Below are 21,323 nucleotides of genomic sequence, written 5' to 3' on the forward strand. Positions count from 1 at the left end.
TGGGGCAAACTCAGCCTTTGGAAAAGTCCTGTCCTGCTTCGAAACTAGATGGCCGGGGCCTGTGCAAACACCCTAGGGCTTGTGTCTGAGTCCTCCCCCAATTCAGCTTCCTCCAGGGAACAAATTCCAAGCTGTGGAAAACAGGGTTTTCAGGGTATTGTCCTCCCCAGGTGGAGAGACCTTAAGGAAAGAGGCTCGAGGTGGGATAGAAAATTCTTAAAAGAGGTGCGGTGACTTTTCAAACATCTTCCCGTTCAGAGGTTCGACCGTCCTTTGTGTGTCCCAGGCATATTTAGTTGTAGCTTGGGTCCCCTGCACCTGGAGATTTCGGCCCCTGGAGTGGGGATCAGGCAGCACGTCTCCAATGGGGCTGCGTTAGCTGGCACATCCTCACCAGGACCCACATTCTCACGAGAATTCAGCCTTGGGACGAACGCCTGCTCTGGCTGCAGGTATGTGACAACTGGTTGGTTCTCGGTGGCTGAACGAAGATAGTAACAATTCCCACCCTCCCTTTTGTTTTATATTTTCCCAAAGGTACATAGCAGATTTGCAATACTGTTTTCCTTTCTGGTGAACTCGTATTTGCTTCCCTCATGCAGATACGTTTCTCTATTTTTGTGGGGAGTGCTACCAAGCTTACATATTCTTTTTCGTCTATTACCGTGTGTTGAGTCAAGTTCTCTGTGCTAAAAGAAGGTCGTTACTCATTACTCATTTTCTGTATGGAATGGTATTTGTGCCGATTTCAAACTCAAGGTTGATGCCTCTCCCGCTGACTTCCCGTCTGGTAGCCAGAATTTGGCTTTCTAAATCTGTGACTGTGTTCCTGTTTTGGAAGTTGTTCGTCTATATCAGTTTTTCGATTGTGCCGATAAGTGATATGATACGATATTTCCCTTTCTCGGACGTTTGTCAGCCAGTATGATTCTCCCAATGTGCATCCGAGTGCTGCAAATGGAATCATTTCCTTCATTTCATGGCTGAGTAATATTCCATTGTTGAAATGTACCGCCATTTCTTTATCCATTGGTCCTTTGTAGGACAACTAGTTTGCTTGCAAGCCTATGCTCTTGAAAAGAGGGCAGCACTGAAATCTGCGTGCATGTGTCCCTTCGACGCTGGCTTTCCCAGGATATACGCCCCAGATTGGAATTGCCGGATCCTCTGTAGCCCTGTATTTTAGCTGTTTAGAAAGCTCCAAACTTTTCTCCAGGGTGGCTGTTAGCAATTTACATTCCCACCATCAGCTGGGCAGTGTTAGCTTTTTTGTCCCCACTCCCCCTCCAGCCTTTTTGGCTGTTAGACGTTGTGATGATGGTTATTCTGAATGGTGAGAGGTGATACCTCTCTGTGGAGTTGATTTGCATTACCGAAATATTAGATGTGCCAAATAGTGCCTTTGGGGTTTTCCATCATCCATCGCGTAACAACCGAACCCCCTTTTGTACAAGCCACTCACTGCTGCTATTAGCAGCTCTTTATGTGCTTCAATGTGCCGCAAACACGAACCTGATATTTTGGGTTTCCTGTAATTCTTCCTTGTTTTCACATCCTTCTCCAAAACGTGCACCGTGATATTTAGCCAGGGCCGGTGTCAGTTATCACCCTGCAGACCCTGTGAATTGCAGTGCCCCTGAGCACCCGTTTTCAGGTTGTTGTTACGGGAAACGGCCACAAGGCGGCAGCGTTTCTTTAAGCCCCATTCTGGTACCTGGGGCAAACTCAGCCTTTGGAAAGAAAAGTCCTGTCCTGCTTCGGAACTAGATGGCCTGTGCCTGTGCAAACACCCTAGGGCTTGTGCCTGAGTCCTCCCCCAATTCAGCTTCCTCCAGGGAAAAAATTCCAAGCCGTGGAAAAGCGCGTTTTCCAGGGTATTGTCCTCCCCAGGTGGGGAGACCTGAAGGAAAGAGGCTCGAGGTGGGAAAAAAAAATTCTTAAAAAGAGGTAAGGTGACTTTTAAGCATCTTCCCGTTCAGAGGTTCGACAACCCTTTGGGTGTCCCAGGCATGTTTACTTGTAGGTTGGCTCCCGTGCACCTGGAGATTTCGGCACCTGGAGTGGGGATCAGACAGCAAATCTCAAACGGGGCTGCGTTAGCTGACACATCCTCACCAGGTCCCACATTCCCACGACAATTCAGCCTTGAGACCAACGCCTGCTCTGGCTGCAGCTATGTGACAACTGGTTGGGTCTCGGCGGCTGAACGAAGTTAGTAACAATTCCCACCCTCCCCTTTGTTCCATATTTTCGTAAAGGTATATAGCAGATTTGCAATGTTGTTTTCCTTTCTGGTGAACTCGTATTTGCTTCCCTTGCGCAGAGGCGTTTCTCTCTTTTTGTCCAAGCCAGTCACTGGGGCCATTAGCAGCTCTTTATGTGCTTCAATGTGCCGCAAACAGGTACCTGATATTATGGGTTTCCTGTAATTCTTCCTTGTTTTCACAACCTTTTCCAAAACTTACGTCATGATATTTAGCCAGGGCAGGTGTCATTTACAACCCTGCAGACCCTGTGAATTGCAGTGCCCCGAGCACCCGTTTTCAGGTTGTTGTTATGGGAAACGGCCACAAGGCGGCAGCATTTCGTGAAGCCCCATTCTGGTAGCTGGGGCAAACTCAGCCTTTGGAAAAGTCCTGTCCTGCTTCGAAACTAGATGGCCGGGGCCTGTGCAAACACCCTAGGGCTTGTGTCTGAGTCCTCCCCCAATTCAGCTTCCTCCAGGGAACAAATTCCAAGCTGTGGAAAACAGGGTTTTCAGGGTATTGTCCTCCCCAGGTGGAGAGACCTTAAGGAAAGAGGCTCGAGGTGGGATAGAAAATTCTTAAAAGAGGTGCGGTGACTTTTCAAACATCTTCCCGTTCAGAGGTTCGACCGTCCTTTGTGTGTCCCAGGCATATTTAGTTGTAGCTTGGGTCCCCTGCACCTGGAGATTTCGGCCCCTGGAGTGGGGATCAGGCAGCACGTCTCCAATGGGGCTGCGTTAGCTGGCACATCCTCACCAGGACCCACATTCTCACGAGAATTCAGCCTTGGGACGAACGCCTGCTCTGGCTGCAGGTATGTGACAACTGGTTGGTTCTCGGTGGCTGAACGAAGATAGTAACAATTCCCACCCTCCCTTTTGTTTTATATTTTCCCAAAGGTACATAGCAGATTTGCAATACTGTTTTCCTTTCTGGTGAACTCGTATTTGCTTCCCTCATGCAGATACGTTTCTCTATTTTTGTGGGGAGTGCTACCAAGCTTACATATTCTTTTTCGTCTATTACCGTGTGTTGAGTCAAGTTCTCTGTGCTAAAAGAAGGTCGTTACTCATTACTCATTTTCTGTATGGAATGGTATTTGTGCCGATTTCAAACTCAAGGTTGATGCCTCTCCCGCTGACTTCCCGTCTGGTAGCCAGAATTTGGCTTTCTAAATCTGTGACTGTGTTCCTGTTTTGGAAGTTGTTCGTCTATATCAGTTTTTCGATTGTGCCGATAAGTGATATGATACGATATTTCCCTTTCTCGGACGTTTGTCAGCCAGTATGATTCTCCCAATGTGCATCCGAGTGCTGCAAATGGAATCATTTCCTTCATTTCATGGCTGAGTAATATTCCATTGTTGAAATGTACCGCCATTTCTTTATCCATTGGTCCTTTGTAGGACAACTAGTTTGCTTGCAAGCCTATGCTCTTGAAAAGAGGGCAGCACTGAAATCTGCGTGCATGTGTCCCTTCGACGCTGGCTTTCCCAGGATATACGCCCCAGATTGGAATTGCCGGATCCTCTGTAGCCCTGTATTTTAGCTGTTTAGAAAGCTCCAAACTTTTCTCCAGGGTGGCTGTTAGCAATTTACATTCCCACCATCAGCTGGGCAGTGTTAGCTTTTTTGTCCCCACTCCCCCTCCAGCCTTTTTGGCTGTTAGACGTTGTGATGATGGTTATTCTGAATGGTGAGAGGTGATACCTCTCTGTGGAGTTGATTTGCATTACCGAAATATTAGATGTGCCAAATAGGGCCTTTGGGGTTTTCCATCATCCATCGCGTAACAACCGAACCCCCTTTTGTACAAGCCACTCACTGCTGCTATTAGCAGCTCTTTATGTGCTTCAATGTGCCGCAAACACGAACCTGATATTTTGGGTTTCCTGTAATTCTTCCTTGTTTTCACATCCTTCTCCAAAACGTGCACCGTGATATTTAGCCAGGGCCGGTGTCAGTTATCACCCTGCAGACCCTGTGAATTGCAGTGCCCCTGAGCACCCGTTTTCAGGTTGTTGTTACGGGAAACGGCCACAAGGCGGCAGCGTTTCTTTAAGCCCCATTCTGGTACCTGGGGCAAACTCAGCCTTTGGAAAGAAAAGTCCTGTCCTGCTTCGGAACTAGATGGCCTGTGCCTGTGCAAACACCCTAGGGCTTGTGCCTGAGTCCTCCCCCAATTCAGCTTCCTCCAGGGAAAAAATTCCAAGCCGTGGAAAAGCGCGTTTTCCAGGGTATTGTCCTCCCCAGGTGGGGAGACCTGAAGGAAAGAGGCTCGAGGTGGGAAAAAAAAATTCTTAAAAAGAGGTAAGGTGACTTTTAAGCATCTTCCCGTTCAGAGGTTCGACAACCCTTTGGGTGTCCCAGGCATGTTTACTTGTAGGTTGGCTCCCGTGCACCTGGAGATTTCGGCACCTGGAGTGGGGATCAGACAGCAAATCTCAAACGGGGCTGCGTTAGCTGACACATCCTCACCAGGTCCCACATTCCCACGACAATTCAGCCTTGAGACCAACGCCTGCTCTGGCTGCAGCTATGTGACAACTGGTTGGGTCTCGGCGGCTGAACGAAGTTAGTAACAATTCCCACCCTCCCCTTTGTTCCATATTTTCGTAAAGGTATATAGCAGATTTGCAATGTTGTTTTCCTTTCTGGTGAACTCGTATTTGCTTCCCTTGCGCAGAGGCGTTTCTCTCTTTTTGTCCAAGCCAGTCACTGGGGCCATTAGCAGCTCTTTATGTGCTTCAATGTGCCGCAAACAGGTACCTGATATTATGGGTTTCCTGTAATTCTTCCTTGTTTTCACAACCTTTTCCAAAACTTACGTCATGATATTTAGCCAGGGCAGGTGTCATTTACAACCCTGCAGACCCTGTGAATTGCAGTGCCCCGAGCACCCGTTTTCAGGTTGTTGTTATGGGAAACGGCCACAAGGCGGCAGCATTTCGTGAAGCCCCATTCTGGTAGCTGGGGCAAACTCAGCCTTTGGAAAAGTCCTGTCCTGCTTCGAAACTAGATGGCCGGGGCCTGTGCAAACACCCTAGGGCTTGTGTCTGAGTCCTCCCCCAATTCAGCTTCCTCCAGGGAACAAATTCCAAGCTGTGGAAAACAGGGTTTTCAGGGTATTGTCCTCCCCAGGTGGAGAGACCTTAAGGAAAGAGGCTCGAGGTGGGATAGAAAATTCTTAAAAGAGGTGCGGTGACTTTTCAAACATCTTCCCGTTCAGAGGTTCGACCGTCCTTTGTGTGTCCCAGGCATATTTAGTTGTAGCTTGGGTCCCCTGCACCTGGAGATTTCGGCCCCTGGAGTGGGGATCAGGCAGCACGTCTCCAATGGGGCTGCGTTAGCTGGCACATCCTCACCAGGACCCACATTCTCACGAGAATTCAGCCTTGGGACGAACGCCTGCTCTGGCTGCAGGTATGTGACAACTGGTTGGTTCTCGGTGGCTGAACGAAGATAGTAACAATTCCCACCCTCCCTTTTGTTTTATATTTTCCCAAAGGTACATAGCAGATTTGCAATACTGTTTTCCTTTCTGGTGAACTCGTATTTGCTTCCCTCATGCAGATACGTTTCTCTATTTTTGTGGGGAGTGCTACCAAGCTTACATATTCTTTTTCGTCTATTACCGTGTGTTGAGTCAAGTTCTCTGTGCTAAAAGAAGGTCGTTACTCATTACTCATTTTCTGTATGGAATGGTATTTGTGCCGATTGCAAACTCAAGGTTGATGCCTCTCCCGCTGACTTCCCGTCTGGTAGCCAGAATTTGGCTTTCTAAATCTGTGACTGTGTTCCTGTTTTGGAAGTTGTTCGTCTATATCAGTTTTTCGATTGTGCCGATAAGTGATATGATACGATATTTCTCTTTCTCGGACGTTTGTCAGCCAGTATGATTCTCCCAATGTGCATCCGAGTGCTGCAAATGGAATCATTTCCTTCATTTCATGGCTGAGTAATATTCCATTGTTGAAATGTACCGCCATTTCTTTATCCATTGGTCCTTTGTAGGACACCTAGTTTGCTTGCAAGCCTATGCTCTTGAAAAGAGGGCAGCACTGAAATCTGCGTGCATGTGTCCCTTCGACGCTGGCTTTCCCAGGATATACGCCCCAGATTGGAATTGCCGGATCCTCTGTAGCCCTGTATTTTAGCTGTTTAGAAAGCTCCAAACTTTTCTCCAGGGTGGCTGTTAGCAATTTACATTCCCACCATCAGCTGGGCAGTGTTAGCTTTTTTGTCCCCACTCCCCCTCCAGCCTTTTTGGCTGTTAGACGTTGTGATGATGGTTATTCTGAATGGTGAGAGGTGATACCTCTCTGTGGAGTTGATTTGCATTACCGAAATATTAGATGTGCCAAATAGTGCCTTTGGGGTTTTCCATCATCCATCGCGTAACAACCGAACCCCCTTTTGTACAAGCCACTCACTGCTGCTATTAGCAGCTCTTTATGTGCTTCAATGTGCCGCAAACACGAACCTGATATTTTGGGTTTCCTGTAATTCTTCCTTGTTTTCACATCCTTCTCCAAAACGTGCACCGTGATATTTAGCCAGGGCCGGTGTCAGTTATCACCCTGCAGACCCTGTGAATTGCAGTGCCCCTGAGCACCCGTTTTCAGGTTGTTGTTACGGGAAACGGCCACAAGGCGGCAGCGTTTCGTGAAGCCCCATTCTGGTACCTGGGGCAAACTCCGCCTTTGGAAAGAAAAGTCCTGTCCTGCTTCGGAACTAGATGGCCTGTGCCTGTGCAAACACCCTAGGGCTTGTGCCTGAGTCCTCCCCCAATTCAGCTTCCTCCAGGGAAAAAATTCCAAGCCGTGGAAAAGCGCGTTTTCAGGGTATTGTCCTCCCCAGGTGGGGAGACCTGAAGGAAAGAGGCTCGAGGTGGGAAAAAAAAATTCTTAAAAAGAGGTAAGGTGACTTTTAAGCATCTTCCCGTTCAGAGGTTCGACAACCCTTTGGGTGTCCCAGGCATGTTTACTTGTAGGTTGGCTCCCGTGCACCTGGAGATTTCGGCACCTGGAGTGGGGATCAGACAGCAAATCTCAAACGGGGCTGCGTTAGCTGACACATCCTCACCAGGTCCCACATTCCCACGACAATTCAGCCTTGAGACCAACGCCTGCTCTGGCTGCAGCTATGTGACAACTGGTTGGGTCTCGGCGGCTGAACGAAGTTAGTAACAATTCCCACCCTCCCCTTTGTTCCATATTTTCGTAAAGGTATATAGCAGATTTGCAATGTTGTTTTCCTTTCTGGTGAACTCGTATTTGCTTCCCTTGCGCAGAGGCGTTTCTCTCTTTTTGTCCAAGCCAGTCACTGGGGCCATTAGCAGCTCTTTATGTGCTTCAATGTGCCGCAAACAGGTACCTGATATTATGGGTTTCCTGTAATTCTTCCTTGTTTTCACAACCTTTTCCAAAACTTACGTCATGATATTTAGCCAGGGCAGGTGTCATTTACAACCCTGCAGACCCTGTGAATTGCAGTGCCCCGAGCACCCGTTTTCAGGTTGTTGTTATGGGAAACGGCCACAAGGCGGCAGCATTTCGTGAAGCCCCATTCTGGTAGCTGGGGCAAACTCAGCCTTTGGAAAAGTCCTGTCCTGCTTCGAAACTAGATGGCCGGGGCCTGTGCAAACACCCTAGGGCTTGTGTCTGAGTCCTCCCCCAATTCAGCTTCCTCCAGGGAACAAATTCCAAGCTGTGGAAAACAGGGTTTTCAGGGTATTGTCCTCCCCAGGTGGAGAGACCTTAAGGAAAGAGGCTCGAGGTGGGATAGAAAATTCTTAAAAGAGGTGCGGTGACTTTTCAAACATCTTCCCGTTCAGAGGTTCGACCGTCCTTTGTGTGTCCCAGGCATATTTAGTTGTAGCTTGGGTCCCCTGCACCTGGAGATTTCGGCCCCTGGAGTGGGGATCAGGCAGCACGTCTCCAATGGGGCTGCGTTAGCTGGCACATCCTCACCAGGACCCACATTCTCACGAGAATTCAGCCTTGGGACGAACGCCTGCTCTGGCTGCAGGTATGTGACAACTGGTTGGTTCTCGGTGGCTGAACGAAGATAGTAACAATTCCCACCCTCCCTTTTGTTTTATATTTTCCCAAAGGTACATAGCAGATTTGCAATACTGTTTTCCTTTCTGGTGAACTCGTATTTGCTTCCCTCATGCAGATACGTTTCTCTATTTTTGTGGGGAGTGCTACCAAGCTTACATATTCTTTTTCGTCTATTACCGTGTGTTGAGTCAAGTTCTCTGTGCTAAAAGAAGGTCGTTACTCATTACTCATTTTCTGTATGGAATGGTATTTGTGCCGATTTCAAACTCAAGGTTGATGCCTCTCCCGCTGACTTCCCGTCTGGTAGCCAGAATTTGGCTTTCTAAATCTGTGACTGTGTTCCTGTTTTGGAAGTTGTTCGTCTATATCAGTTTTTCGATTGTGCCGATAAGTGATATGATACGATATTTCTCTTTCTCGGACGTTTGTCAGCCAGTATGATTCTCCCAATGTGCATCCGAGTGCTGCAAATGGAATCATTTCCTTCATTTCATGGCTGAGTAATATTCCATTGTTGAAATGTACCGCCATTTCTTTATCCATTGGTCCTTTGTAGGACACCTAGTTTGCTTGCAAGCCTATGCTCTTGAAAAGAGGGCAGCACTGAAATCTGCGTGCATGTGTCCCTTCGACGCTGGCTTTCCCAGGATATACGCCCCAGATTGGAATTGCCGGATCCTCTGTAGCCCTGTATTTTAGCTGTTTAGACAGCTCCAAACTTTTCTCCAGGGTGGCTGTTAGCAATTTACATTCCCACCATCAGCTGGGCAGTGTTAGCTTTTTTGTCCCCACTCCCCCTCCAGCCTTTTTGGCTGTTAGACGTTGTGATGATGGTTATTCTGAATGGTGAGAGGTGATACCTCTCTGTGGAGTTGATTTGCATTACCGAAATATTAGATGTGCCAAATAGTGCCTTTGGGGTTTTCCATCATCCATCGCGTAACAACCGAACCCCCTTTTGTACAAGCCACTCACTGCTGCTATTAGCAGCTCTTTATGTGCTTCAATGTGCCGCAAACACGAACCTGATATTTTGGGTTTCCTGTAATTCTTCCTTGTTTTCACATCCTTCTCCAAAACGTGCACCGTGATATTTAGCCAGGGCCGGTGTCAGTTATCACCCTGCAGACCCTGTGAATTGCAGTGCCCCTGAGCACCCGTTTTCAGGTTGTTGTTACGGGAAACGGCCACAAGGCGGCAGCGTTTCGTGAAGCCCCATTCTGGTACCTGGGGCAAACTCCGCCTTTGGAAAGAAAAGTCCTGTCCTGCTTCGGAACTAGATGGCCTGTGCCTGTGCAAACACCCTAGGGCTTGTGCCTGAGTCCTCCCCCAATTCAGCTTCCTCCAGGGAAAAAATTCCAAGCCGTGGAAAAGCGCGTTTTCAGGGTATTGTCCTCCCCAGGTGGGGAGACCTGAAGGAAAGAGGCTCGAGGTGGGAAAAAAAAATTCTTAAAAAGAGGTAAGGTGACTTTTAAGCATCTTCCCGTTCAGAGGTTCGACAACCCTTTGGGTGTCCCAGGCATGTTTACTTGTAGGTTGGCTCCCGTGCACCTGGAGATTTCGGCACCTGGAGTGGGGATCAGACAGCAAATCTCAAACGGGGCTGCGTTAGCTGACACATCCTCACCAGGTCCCACATTCCCACGACAATTCAGCCTCGAGACCAACGCCTGCTCTGGCTGCAGCTATGTGACAACTGGTTGGGTCTCGGCGGCTGAACGAAGTTAGTAACAATTCCCACCCTCCCCTTTGTTCCATATTTTCGTAAAGGTATATAGCAGATTTGCAATGTTGTTTTCCTTTCTGGTGAACTCGTATTTGCTTCCCTTGCGCAGAGGCGTTTCTCTCTTTTTGTCCAAGCCAGTCACTGGGGCCATTAGCAGCTCTTTATGTGCTTCAATGTGCCGCAAACAGGTACCTGATATTATGGGTTTCCTGTAATTCTTCCTTGTTTTCACAACCTTTTCCAAAACTTACGTCATGATATTTAGCCAGGGCAGGTGTCATTTACAACCCTGCAGACCCTGTGAATTGCAGTGCCCCGAGCACCCGTTTTCAGGTTGTTGTTATGGGAAACGGCCACAAGGCGGCAGCATTTCGTGAAGCCCCATTCTGGTAGCTGGGGCAAACTCAGCCTTTGGAAAAGTCCTGTCCTGCTTCGAAACTAGATGGCCGGGGCCTGTGCAAACACCCTAGGGCTTGTGTCTGAGTCCTCCCCCAATTCAGCTTCCTCCAGGGAACAAATTCCAAGCTGTGGAAAACAGGGTTTTCAGGGTATTGTCCTCCCCAGGTGGAGAGACCTTAAGGAAAGAGGCTCGAGGTGGGATAGAAAATTCTTAAAAGAGGTGCGGTGACTTTTCAAACATCTTCCCGTTCAGAGGTTCGACCGTCCTTTGTGTGTCCCAGGCATATTTAGTTGTAGCTTGGGTCCCCTGCACCTGGAGATTTCGGCCCCTGGAGTGGGGATCAGGCAGCACGTCTCCAATGGGGCTGCGTTAGCTGGCACATCCTCACCAGGACCCACATTCTCACGAGAATTCAGCCTTGGGACGAACGCCTGCTCTGGCTGCAGGTATGTGACAACTGGTTGGTTCTCGGTGGCTGAACGAAGATAGTAACAATTCCCACCCTCCCTTTTGTTTTATATTTTCCCAAAGGTACATAGCAGATTTGCAATACTGTTTTCCTTTCTGGTGAACTCGTATTTGCTTCCCTCATGCAGATACGTTTCTCTATTTTTGTGGGGAGTGCTACCAAGCTTACATATTCTTTTTCGTCTATTACCGTGTGTTGAGTCAAGTTCTCTGTGCTAAAAGAAGGTCGTTACTCATTACTCATTTTCTGTATGGAATGGTATTTGTGCCGATTGCAAACTCAAGGTTGATGCCTCTCCCGCTGACTTCCCGTCTGGTAGCCAGAATTTGGCTTTCTAAATCTGTGACTGTGTTCCTGTTTTGGAAGTTGTTCGTCTATATCAGTTTTTCGATTGTGCCGATAAGTGATATGATACGATATTTCTCTTTCTCGGACGTTTGTCAGCCAGTATGATTCTCCCAATGTGCATCCGAGTGCTGCAAATGGAATCATTTCCTTCATTTCATGGCTGAGTAATATTCCATTGTTGAAATGTACCGCCATTTCTTTATCCATTGGTCCTTTGTAGGACACCTAGTTTGCTTGCAAGCCTATGCTCTTGAAAAGAGGGCAGCACTGAAATCTGCGTGCATGTGTCCCTTCGACGCTGGCTTTCCCAGGATATACGCCCCAGATTGGAATTGCCGGATCCTCTGTAGCCCTGTATTTTAGCTGTTTAGACAGCTCCAAACTTTTCTCCAGGGTGGCTGTTAGCAATTTACATTCCCACCATCAGCTGGGCAGTGTTAGCTTTTTTGTCCCCACTCCCCCTCCAGCCTTTTTGGCTGTTAGACGTTGTGATGATGGTTATTCTGAATGGTGAGAGGTGATACCTCTCTGTGGAGTTGATTTGCATTACCGAAATATTAGATGTGCCAAATAGTGCCTTTGGGGTTTTCCATCATCCATCGCGTAACAACCGAACCCCCTTTTGTACAAGCCACTCACTGCTGCTATTAGCAGCTCTTTATGTGCTTCAATGTGCCGCAAACACGAACCTGATATTTTGGGTTTCCTGTAATTCTTCCTTGTTTTCACATCCTTCTCCAAAACGTGCACCGTGATATTTAGCCAGGGCCGGTGTCAGTTATCACCCTGCAGACCCTGTGAATTGCAGTGCCCCTGAGCACCCGTTTTCAGGTTGTTGTTACGGGAAACGGCCACAAGGCGGCAGCGTTTCGTGAAGCCCCATTCTGGTACCTGGGGCAAACTCCGCCTTTGGAAAGAAAAGTCCTGTCCTGCTTCGGAACTAGATGGCCTGTGCCTGTGCAAACACCCTAGGGCTTGTGCCTGAGTCCTCCCCCAATTCAGCTTCCTCCAGGGAAAAAATTCCACGCCGTGGAAAAGCGCGTTTTCAGGGTATTGTCCTCCCCAGGTGGGGAGACCTGAAGGAAAGAGGCTCGAGGTGGGAAAAAAAAAATTCTTAAAAAGAGGTAAGGTGACTTTTAAGCATCTTCCCGTTCAGAGGTTCGACAACCCTTTGGGTGTCCCAGGCATGTTTACTTGTAGGTTGGCTCCCGTGCACCTGGAGATTTCGGCACCTGGAGTGGGGATCAGACAGCAAATCTCAAACGGGGCTGCGTTAGCTGACACATCCTCACCAGGTCCCACATTCCCACGACAATTCAGCCTTGAGACCAACGCCTGCTCTGGCTGCAGCTATGTGACAACTGGTTGGGTCTCGGCGGCTGAACGAAGTTAGTAACAATTCCCACCCTCCCCTTTGTTCCATATTTTCGTAAAGGTATATAGCAGATTTGCAATGTTGTTTTCCTTTCTGGTGAACTCGTATTTGCTTCCTTGCGCAGAGGCGTTTCTCTCTTTTTGTCCAAGCCAGTCACTGGGGCCATTAGCAGCTCTTTATGTGCTTCAATGTGCCGCAAACAGGTACCTGATATTATGGGTTTCCTGTAATTCTTCCTTGTTTTCACAACCTTTTCCAAAACTTACGTCATGATATTTAGCCAGGGCAGGTGTCATTTACAACCCTGCAGACCCTGTGAATTGCAGTGCCCCGAGCACCCGTTTTCAGGTTGTTGTTATGGGAAACGGCCACAAGGCGGCAGCATTTCGTGAAGCCCCATTCTGGTAGCTGGGGCAAACTCAGCCTTTGGAAAAGTCCTGTCCTGCTTCGAAACTAGATGGCCGGGGCCTGTGCAAACACCCTAGGGCTTGTGTCTGAGTCCTCCCCCAATTCAGCTTCCTCCAGGGAACAAATTCCAAGCTGTGGAAAACAGGGTTTTCAGGGTATTGTCCTCCCCAGGTGGAGAGACCTTAAGGAAAGAGGCTCGAGGTGGGATAGAAAATTCTTAAAAGAGGTGCGGTGACTTTTCAAACATCTTCCCGTTCAGAGGTTCGACCGTCCTTTGTGTGTCCCAGGCATATTTAGTTGTAGCTTGGGTCCCCTGCACCTGGAGATTTCGGCCCCTGGAGTGGGGATCAGGCAGCACGTCTCCAATGGGGCTGCGTTAGCTGGCACATCCTCACCAGGACCCACATTCTCACGAGAATTCAGCCTTGGGACGAACGCCTGCTCTGGCTGCAGGTATGTGACAACTGGTTGGTTCTCGGTGGCTGAACGAAGATAGTAACAATTCCCACCCTCCCTTTTGTTTTATATTTTCCCAAAGGTACATAGCAGATTTGCAATACTGTTTTCCTTTCTGGTGAACTCGTATTTGCTTCCCTCATGCAGATACGTTTCTCTATTTTTGTGGGGAGTGCTACCAAGCTTACATATTCTTTTTCGTCTATTACCGTGTGTTGAGTCAAGTTCTCTGTGCTAAAAGAAGGTCGTTACTCATTACTCATTTTCTGTATGGAATGGTATTTGTGCCGATTGCAAACTCAAGGTTGATGCCTCTCCCGCTGACTTCCCGTCTGGTAGCCAGAATTTGGCTTTCTAAATCTGTGACTGTGTTCCTGTTTTGGAAGTTGTTCGTCTATATCAGTTTTTCGATTGTGCCGATAAGTGATATGATACGATATTTCTCTTTCTCGGACGTTTGTCAGCCAGTATGATTCTCCCAATGTGCATCCGAGTGCTGCAAATGGAATCATTTCCTTCATTTCATGGCTGAGTAATATTCCATTGTTGAAATGTACCGCCATTTCTTTATCCATTGGTCCTTTGTAGGACACCTAGTTTGCTTGCAAGCCTATGCTCTTGAAAAGAGGGCAGCACTGAAATCTGCGTGCATGTGTCCCTTCGACGCTGGCTTTCCCAGGATATACGCCCCAGATTGGAATTGCCGGATCCTCTGTAGCCCTGTATTTTAGCTGTTTAGACAGCTCCAAACTTTTCTCCAGGGTGGCTGTTAGCAATTTACATTCCCACCATCAGCTGGGCAGTGTTAGCTTTTTTGTCCCCACTCCCCCTCCAGCCTTTTTGGCTGTTAGACGTTGTGATGATGGTTATTCTGAATGGTGAGAGGTGATACCTCTCTGTGGAGTTGATTTGCATTACCGAAATATTAGATGTGCCAAATAGTGCCTTTGGGGTTTTCCATCATCCATCGCGTAACAACCGAACCCCCTTTTGTACAAGCCACTCACTGCTGCTATTAGCAGCTCTTTATGTGCTTCAATGTGCCGCAAACACGAACCTGATATTTTGGGTTTCCTGTAATTCTTCCTTGTTTTCACATCCTTCTCCAAAACGTGCACCGTGATATTTAGCCAGGGCCGGTGTCAGTTATCACCCTGCAGACCCTGTGAATTGCAGTGCCCCTGAGCACCCGTTTTCAGGTTGTTGTTACGGGAAACGGCCACAAGGCGGCAGCGTTTCGTGAAGCCCCATTCTGGTACCTGGGGCAAACTCCGCCTTTGGAAAGAAAAGTCCTGTCCTGCTTCGGAACTAGATGGCCTGTGCCTGTGCAAACACCCTAGGGCTTGTGCCTGAGTCCTCCCCCAATTCAGCTTCCTCCAGGGAAAAAATTCCACGCCGTGGAAAAGCGCGTTTTCAGGGTATTGTCCTCCCCAGGTGGGGAGACCTGAAGGAAAGAGGCTCGAGGTGGGAAAAAAAAATTCTTAAAAAGAGGTAAGGTGACTTTTAAGCATCTTCCCGTTCAGAGGTTCGACAACCCTTTGGGTGTCCCAGGCATGTTTACTTGTAGGTTGGCTCCCGTGCACCTGGAGATTTCGGCACCTGGAGTGGGGATCAGACAGCAAATCTCAAACGGGGCTGCGTTAGCTGACACATCCTCACCAGGTCCCACATTCCCACGACAATTCAGCCTCGAGACCAACGCCTGCTCTGGCTGCAGCTATGTGACAACTGGTTGGGTCTCGGCGGCTGAACGAAGTTAGTAACAATTCCCACCCTCCCCTTTGTTCCATATTTTCGTAAAGGTATATAGCAGATTTGCAATGTTGTTTTCCTTTCTGGTGAACTCGTATTTGCTTCCCTTGCGCAGAGGCGTTTCTCTCTTTTTGTCCAAGCCAGTCACTGGGGCCATTAGCAGCTCTTTATGTGCTTCAATGTGCCGCAAACAGGTACCTGATATTATGGGTTTCCTGTAATTCTTCCTTGTTTTCACAACCTTTTCCAAAACTTACGTCATGATATTTAGCCAGGGCAGGTGTCATTTACAACCCTGCAGACCCTGTGAATTGCAGTGCCCCGAGCACCCGTTTTCAGGTTGTTGTTATGGGAAACGGCCACAAGGCGGCAGCATTTCGTGAAGCCCCATTCTGGTAGCTGGGGCAAACTCAGCCTTTGGAAAAGTCCTGTCCTGCTTCGAAACTAGATGGCCGGGGCCTGTGCAAACACCCTAGGGCTTGTGTCTGAGTCCTCCCCCAATTCAGCTTCCTCCAGGGAACAAATTCCAAGCTGTGGTAAACAGGGTTTTCAGGGTATTGTCCTCCCCAGGTGGAGAGACCTTAAGGAAAGAGGCTCGAGGTGGGATAGAAAATTCTTAAAAGAGGTGCGGTGACTTTTCAAACATCTTCCCGTTCAGAGGTTCGACCGTCCTTTGTGTGTCCCAGGCATATTTAGTTGTAGCTTGGGTCCCCTGCACCTGGAGATTTCGGCCCCTGGAGTGGGGATCAGGCAGCACGTCTCCAATGGGGCTGCGTTAGCTGGCACATCCTCACCAGGACCCACATTCTCACGAGAATTCAGCCTTGGGACGAACGCCTGCTCTGGCTGCAGGTATGTGACAACTGGTTGGTTCTCGGTGGCTGAACGAAGATAGTAACAATTCCCACCCTCCCTTTTGTTTTATATTTTCCCAAAGGTACATAGCAGATTTGCAATACTGTTTTCCTTTCTGGTGAACTCGTATTTGCTTCCCTCATGCAGATACGTTTCTCTATTTTTGTGGGGAGTGCTACCAAGCTTACATATTCTTTTTCGTCTATTACCGTGTGTTGAGTCAAGTTCTCTGTGCTAAAAGAAGGTCGTTACTCATTACTCATTTTCTGTATGGAATGGTATTTGTGCCGATTTCAAACTCAAGGTTGATGCCTCTCCCGCTGACTTCCCGTCTGGTAGCCAGAATTTGGCTTTCTAAATCTGTGACTGTGTTCCTGTTTTGGAAGTTGTTCGTCTATATCAGTTTTTCGATTGTGCCGATAAGTGATATGATACGATATTTCTCTTTCTCGGACGTTTGTCAGCCAGTATGATTCTCCCAATGTGCATCCGAGTGCTGCAAATGGAATCATTTCCTTCATTTCATGGCTGAGTAATATTCCATTGTTGAAATGTACCGCCATTTCTTTATCCATTGGTCCTTTGTAGGACACCTAGTTTGCTTGCAAGCCTATGCTCTTGAAAAGAGGGCAGCACTGAAATCTGCGTGCATGTGTCCCTTCGACGCTGGCTTTCCCAGGATATACGCCCCAGATTGGAATTGCCGGATCCTCTGTAGCCCTGTATTTTAGCTGTTTAGAAAGCTCCAAACTTTTCTCCAGGGTGGCTGTTAGCAATTTACATTCCCACCATCAGCTGGGCAGTGTTAGCTTTTTTGTCCCCACTCCCCCTCCAGCCTTTTTGGCTGTTAGACGTTGTGATGATGGTTATTCTGAATGGTGAGAGGTGATACCTCTCTGTGGAGTTGATTTGCATTACCGAAATATTAGATGTGCCAAATAGTGCCTTTGGGGTTTTCCATCATCCATCGCGTAACAACCGAACCCCCTTTTGTACAAGCCACTCACTGCTGCTATTAGCAGCTCTTTATGTGCTTCAATGTGCCGCAAACACGAACCTGATATTTTGGGTTTCCTGTAATTCTTCCTTGTTTTCACATCCTTCTCCAAAACGTGCACCGTGATATTTAGCCAGGGCCGGTGTCAGTTATCACCCTGCAGACCCTGTGAATTGCAGTGCCCCTGAGCACCCGTTTTCAGGTTGTTGTTACGGGAAACGGCCACAAGGCGGCAGCGTTTCGTGAAGCCCCATTCTGGTACCTGGGGCAAACTCCGCCTTTGGAAAGAAAAGTCCTGTCCTGCTTCGGAACTAGATGGCCTGTGCCTGTGCAAACACCCTAGGGCTTGTGCCTGAGTCCTCCCCCAATTCAGCTTCCTCCAGGGAAAAAATTCCAAGCCGTGGAAAAGCGCGTTTTCAGGGTATTGTCCTCCCCAGGTGGGGAGACCTGAAGGAAAGAGGCTCGAGGTGGGAAAAAAAAATTCTTAAAAAGAGGTAAGGTGACTTTTAAGCATCTTCCCGTTCAGAGGTTCGACAACCCTTTGGGTGTCCCAGGCATGTTTACTTGTAGGTTGGCTCCCGTGCACCTGGAGATTTCGGCACCTGGAGTGGGGATCAGACAGCAAATCTCAAACGGGGCTGCGTTAGCTGACACATCCTCACCAGGTCCCACATTCCCACGACAATTCAGCCTTGAGACCAACGCCTGCTCTGGCTGCAGCTATGTGACAACTGGTTGGGTCTCGGCGGCTGAACGAAGTTAGTAACAATTCCCACCCTCCCCTTTGTTCCATATTTTCGTAAAGGTATATAGCAGATTTGCAATGTTGTTTTCCTTTCTGGTGAACTCGTATTTGCTTCCCTTGCGCAGAGGCGTTTCTCTCTTTTTGTCCAAGCCAGTCACTGGGGCCATTAGCAGCTCTTTATGTGCTTCAATGTGCCGCAAACAGGTACCTGATATTATGGGTTTCCTGTAATTCTTCCTTGTTTTCACAACCTTTTCCAAAACTTACGTCATGATATTTAGCCAGGGCAGGTGTCATTTACAACCCTGCAGACCCTGTGAATTGCAGTGCCCCGAGCACCCGTTTTCAGGTTGTTGTTATGGGAAACGGCCACAAGGCGGCAGCATTTCGTGAAGCCCCATTCTGGTAGCTGGGGCAAACTCAGCCTTTGGAAAAGTCCTGTCCTGCTTCGAAACTAGATGGCCGGGGCCTGTGCAAACACCCTAGGGCTTGTGTCTGAGTCCTCCCCCAATTCAGCTTCCTCCAGGGAACAAATTCCAAGCTGTGGTAAACAGGGTTTTCAGGGTATTGTCCTCCCCAGGTGGAGAGACCTTAAGGAAAGAGGCTCGAGGTGGGATAGAAAATTCTTAAAAGAGGTGCGGTGACTTTTCAAACATCTTCCCGTTCAGAGGTTCGACCGTCCTTTGTGTGTCCCAGGCATATTTAGTTGTAGCTTGGGTCCCCTGCACCTGGAGATTTCGGCCCCTGGAGTGGGGATCAGGCAGCACGTCTCCAATGGGGCTGCGTTAGCTGGCACATCCTCACCAGGACCCACATTCTCACGAGAATTCAGCCTTGGGACGAACGCCTGCTCTGGCTGCAGGTATGTGACAACTGGTTGGTTCTCGGTGGCTGAACGAAGATAGTAACAATTCCCACCCTCCCTTTTGTTTTATATTTTCCCAAAGGTACATAGCAGATTTGCAATACTGTTTTCCTTTCTGGTGAACTCGTATTTGCTTCCCTCATGCAGATACGTTTCTCTATTTTTGTGGGGAGTGCTACCAAGCTTACATATTCTTTTTCGTCTATTACCGTGTGTTGAGTCAAGTTCTCTGTGCTAAAAGAAGGTCGTTCCTCATTACTCATTTTCTGTATGGAATGGTATTTGTGCCGATTGCAAACTCAAGGTTGATGCCTCTCCCGCTGACTTCCCGTCTGGTAGCCAGAATTTGGCTTTCTAAATCTGTGACTGTGTTCCTGTTTTGGAAGTTGTTCGTCTATATCAGTTTTTCGATTGTGCCGATAAGTGATATGATACGATATTTCTCTTTCTCGGACGTTTGTCAGCCAGTATGATTCTCCCAATGTGCATCCGAGTGCTGCAAATGGAATCATTTCCTTCATTTCATGGCTGAGTAATATTCCATTGTTGAAATGTACCGCCATTTCTTTATCCATTGGTCCTTTGTAGGACACCTAGTTTGCTTGCAAGCCTATGCTCTTGAAAAGAGGGCAGCACTGAAATCTGCGTGCATGTGTCCCTTCGACGCTGGCTTTCCCAGGATATACGCCCCAGATTGGAATTGCCGGGATCCTCTGTAGCCCTGTATTTTAGCTGTTTAGACAGCTCCAAACTTTTCTCCAGGGTGGCTGTTAGCAATTTACATTCCCACCATCAGCTGGGCAGTGTTAGCTTTTTTTTCCCCACTCCCCCTCCAGCCTTTTTGGCTGTTAGACGTTGTGATGATGGTTATTCTGAATGGTGAGAGGTGATACCTCTCTGTGGAGTTGATTTGCATTACCGAAATATTAGATGTGCCAAATAGTGCCTTTGGGGTTTTCCATCATCCATCGCGTAACAACCGAACCCCCTTTTGTACAAGCCACTCACTGCTGCTATTAGCAGCTCTTTATGTGCTTCAATGTGCCGCAAACACGAACCTGATATTTTGGGTTTCCTGTAATTCTTCCTTGTTTTCACATCCTTCTCCAAAACGTGCACCGTGATATTTAGCCAGGGCCGGTGTCAGTTATCACCCTGCAGACCCTGTGAATTGCAGTGCCCCTGAGCACCCGTTTTCAGGTTGTTGTTACGGGAAACGGCCACAAGGCGGCAGCGTTTCGTGAAGCCCCATTCTGGTACCTGGGGCAAACTCCGCCTTTGGAAAGAAAAGTCCTGTCCTGCTTCGGAACTAGATGGCCTGTGCCTGTGCAAACACCCTAGGGCTTGTGCCTGAGTCCTCCCCCAATTCAGCTTCCTCCAGGGAAAAAATTCCACGCCGTGGAAAAGCGCGTTTTCAGGGTATTGTCCTCCCCAGGTGGGGAGACCTGAAGGAAAGAGGCTCGAGGTGGGAAAAAAAAATTCTTAAAAAGAGGTAAGGTGACTTTTAAGCATCTTCCCGTTCAGAGGTTCGACAACCCTTTGGGTGTCCCAGGCATGTTTACTTGTAGGTTGGCTCCCGTGCACCTGGAGATTTCGGCACCTGGAGTGGGGATCAGACAGCAAATCTCAAACGGGGCTGCGTTAGCTGACACATCCTCACCAGGTCCCACATTCCCACGACAATTCAGCCTCGAGACCAACGCCTGCTCTGGCTGCAGCTATGTGACAACTGGTTGGGTCTCGGCGGCTGAACGAAGTTAGTAACAATTCCCACCCTCCCCTTTGTTCCATATTTTCGTAAAGGTATATAGCAGATTTGCAATGTTGTTTTCCTTTCTGGTGAACTCGTATTTGCTTCCCTTGCGCAGAGGCGTTTCTCTCTTTTTGTCCAAGCCAGTCACTGGGGCCATTAGCAGCTCTTTATGTGCTTCAATGTGCCGCAAACAGGTACCTGATATTATGGGTTTCCTGTAATTCTTCCTTGTTTTCACAACCTTTTCCAAAACTTACGTCATGATATTTAGCCAGGGCAGGTGTCATTTACAACCCTGCAGACCCTGTGAATTGCAGTGCCCCGAGCACCCGTTTTCAGGTTGTTGTTATGGGAAACGGCCACAAGGCGGCAGCATTTCGTGAAGCCCCATTCTGGTAGCTGGGGCAAACTCAGCCTTTGGAAAAGTCCTGTCCTGCTTCGAAACTAGATGGCCGGGGCCTGTGCAAACACCCTAGGGCTTGTGTCTGAGTCCTCCCCCAATTCAGCTTCCTCCAGGGAACAAATTCCAAGCTGTGGAAAACAGGGTTTTCAGGGTATTGTCCTCCCCAGGTGGAGAGACCTTAAGGAAAGAGGCTCGAGGTGGGATAGAAAATTCTTAAAAGAGGTGCGGTGACTTTTCAAACATCTTCCCGTTCAGAGGTTCGACCGTCCTTTGTGTGTCCCAGGCATATTTAGTTGTAGCTTGGGTCCCCTGCACCTGGAGATTTCGGCCCCTGGAGTGGGGATCAGGCAGCACGTCTCCAATGGGGCTGCGTTAGCTGGCACATCCTCACCAGGACCCACATTCTCACGAGAATTCAGCCTTGGGACGAACGCCTGCTCTGGCTGCAGGTATGTGACAAC

This window comes from Kogia breviceps, chromosome 9 (genome assembly GCF_026419965.1).
Source record: "Kogia breviceps isolate mKogBre1 chromosome 9, mKogBre1 haplotype 1, whole genome shotgun sequence".
Classification (NCBI taxonomy): domain Eukaryota; kingdom Metazoa; phylum Chordata; class Mammalia; order Artiodactyla; family Physeteridae; genus Kogia; species Kogia breviceps.